Source organism: Arachis stenosperma, chromosome 1 (genome assembly GCF_014773155.1).
Source record: "Arachis stenosperma cultivar V10309 chromosome 1, arast.V10309.gnm1.PFL2, whole genome shotgun sequence".
NCBI classification, from domain to species: domain Eukaryota; kingdom Viridiplantae; phylum Streptophyta; class Magnoliopsida; order Fabales; family Fabaceae; genus Arachis; species Arachis stenosperma.
In genome coordinates this window covers 86,359,206-86,362,055 of record NC_080377.1, presented here as the reverse complement: position 1 = coordinate 86,362,055, position 2,850 = coordinate 86,359,206, and the positions used below count along the sequence as shown (strand labels likewise).

Sequence of the window (2,850 nt, the reverse complement as noted above, 5' to 3'; positions counted from 1 at the left end):
AAGCTTAGAGTGGAAGTCCAAACCTTCAGACAGAAGGATGGAGAATCCCTCTATGAAGCTTGGGAAAGATACAAACAATTAATCAGAAAATGTCCCTCAGACATGCTTTCTGAATGGAGCATCATAGGTATTTTCTATGATGGTCTCTCTGAACTATCCAAGATGTCTTTGGATAGTTCTGCTGGAGGATCTCTTCATCTGAAGAAGACGCCTACAGAAGCTCAGGAACTAATTGAAATGGTTGCAAATAACCAATTCATGTACACTTCTGAGAGAAATCCTGTGAACAATGGGACTAGTCAGAAGAAAGGAGTTCTTGAGATTGACACTCTGAATGCCATACTGGCTCAGAACAAGATATTGACTCAACAAGTCAATTTGATTTCTCAAAGTCTGTCTGGAATGCAAAATGCACCAAGCAGTACTAAGGATGCTTCACCTGAGGAAGAAGCTTATGATCCTGAGAACCCTTCAATGGAAGAGGTGAATTACATGGGAGAACCCTATGGAAACACCTATAATTCTTCATGGAGAAATCATCCAAATTTCTCATGGAAGAATCAAGAGAGACCTCAACAAGGTTTTAATAATAATAATGGTGGAAGAAACAGGTTTAGCAATGGCAAGCCTTTTCCATCATCTTCTCAGCAATAGACAGAGAATTCTAAGCAGAACCCCTCTGACTTAGCAACCATGGTCTCTGATCTAATCAAAACCACTCAAAGTTTCATGACTGAAACAAGGTCCTCCATTAGGAATTTGGAGGCACAAGTGGGACAGCTGAGCAAGAAAGTTACTGAACTCCCTCTTAGTACTCTCCCAAGTAATACAGAAGAAAATCCAAAAGGAGAGTGCAAAGCCATAACCATGGCCGAATTTGGAGAGGAAAGAGAGGAAGTGGACGCCACTGAGGAAGACCTCAATGGGCGTGCACTGACCTCCACTGAGTTCCCCAATGAGGAACCATGGGAATCTGAGGCTCAAAATGAGACCATAGAGATTCCATTGGACTTACTTCTGCCTTTCATGAGCTCTGATGAGTATTCTTCCTCTGAAGAGGATGAGTATGTCACTGAAGAGCAAGTTGCTAAATACCTTGGAGCAATCATGAAGCTAAATGACAAGTTATTCGGAAATGAGACTTGGGAGGATGAACCTCCTTTGCTCACCAAGGAACTGGATGACTTGTCTAGGCAGAAATTGCCTCAAAAGAGACAAGACCCTGGGAAGTTTTCCATACCTTGTACCATAGGCACCATGACCTTCAAGAAGGCTCTGTGTGACTTAGGGTCAAGTGTAAACCTCATGCCTCTCTCTGTAATATAGAAGCTAGGGATCTTTGAGGTACAAGCTGCAAAAATCTCACTAGAGATGGCAGACAACTCAAGAAAACAAGCTTATGGACTTGTAGAGAATGTTTTGGTTAAGATTGAGGACCACTACATCCCTACTGATTTCATAGTCCTAAAGACTGGGAAATGCATGGATGAAACCATCATCCTTGGCAGACCTTTCCTAGCCACAGCAAAAGCTGTGATTGATGTTGATAGAGGTGAAATGATCATTCAAGTGAATGAAGAATCCTTTGTGTTTAAGGCTCAAGGATATCCCTCTGTCACCATGGAGAGGAAGCATGAAGAGCTCCTCTCAAATCAGAGACAAACAGAGCCCCCACAGTCAAACTCTAAGTTTGGTGTTGGGAGGCCACAACCAAACTCTAAGTTTGGTGTTCAACCCCCACATTCAAACTCTAAGTTTGGTGTTGGGAGGTTCCAACATTGCTCTGAGTATCTGTGAGGCTCATTGAGAGCCCTCTGTCAAGCTACTGACATTAAAGAAGCGCTTGTTGGGAGGCAACCCAATGTTATATTTTATATATTTTCCTTTGTTATTTTTTGTTATTTTGTAGGTTGATGATCATGAGAAGTCACAAAAGTAATTGAAAAAGCAAAAACAGAATGAAAAACAGGAAGAAAAACAGAACACCCTGGAGGAAGAATTCACTGGCGTTTAAACGCCAGTGAGGGTAGCAGTTGGGCGTTTAACGCCCAGTCTGGCACCATTCTGGGCGTTTAACGCCAGAAAGGGGCACCAGACTGGCGTTAAACGCCAGAAAAGGGCTAGAACATGGCGTTAAACGCCAGGAATGGGCACCAGCCCGGCGTTTAACGCCAGAAATGGCTCAAAACGTGATTTTGAGCAACATTTGGTGCAGGGATGACTTTTCTTTGACACCACAGGATTTGTGGACCCCACAGGACCCCACCACCACTCTCTCTCTTCTTCCCCCATTCACCAATCACCTATCAAATCCCATCTTTCTCTTCACCACTCACATCCATCCTTCATAAAACCCCACCAACCTCACCCTTCAAATTCAAACCACTTTCCCTCCCAAACCCACCCATAATAGCCGAACCTCATCTCCCCTCTCTCCTATAAATACCCTTCTTCACTCCTTCATTTTCACACAACCTAAACACCACTTCTCCCCCTCTTCGGCCGAACACACTACAATCTCCCTCTTCCTCATTTCTTCTTCTTCTACTCTCTTCTTTCTTCTTTTGCTCGAGGACGAGCAACCATCTTAAGTTTGGTGTGGTAAAAGCGTTGCTTTTTCGTTTTTCCATAACCATTATGGCATCCAAGGCCGGAGAAACCTCTAGAAAGAGGAAAGGGAAGGCAAAAGCTTCCACATCCGAGTCATGGGAGATGGATAGGTTCATCTCAAGGGTGCATCAAGACCACTTCTATGAAGTTGTGGCCTTGAAGAAGGTGATCCCCGAAGTCCCCTTTTCACTCAAAAAGGGTGAATATCCGGAGATCCGCCATGAGATCCGAAGAAGAGGT

The 2,850-nt window shown here is 43.8% G+C and overlaps 1 non-coding gene across 1 annotated transcript; it reads right to left on the bottom strand.

Annotated features, from left to right (window-relative positions):
* LOC130949149 (small nucleolar RNA R71) lies at positions 1-108 on the bottom strand. Its single transcript, XR_009073336.1, has one exon. It is a non-coding gene; the product is annotated as a small nucleolar RNA R71 (small nucleolar RNA).
* Positions 109-2,850: the final 2,742 nt, after the last annotated feature.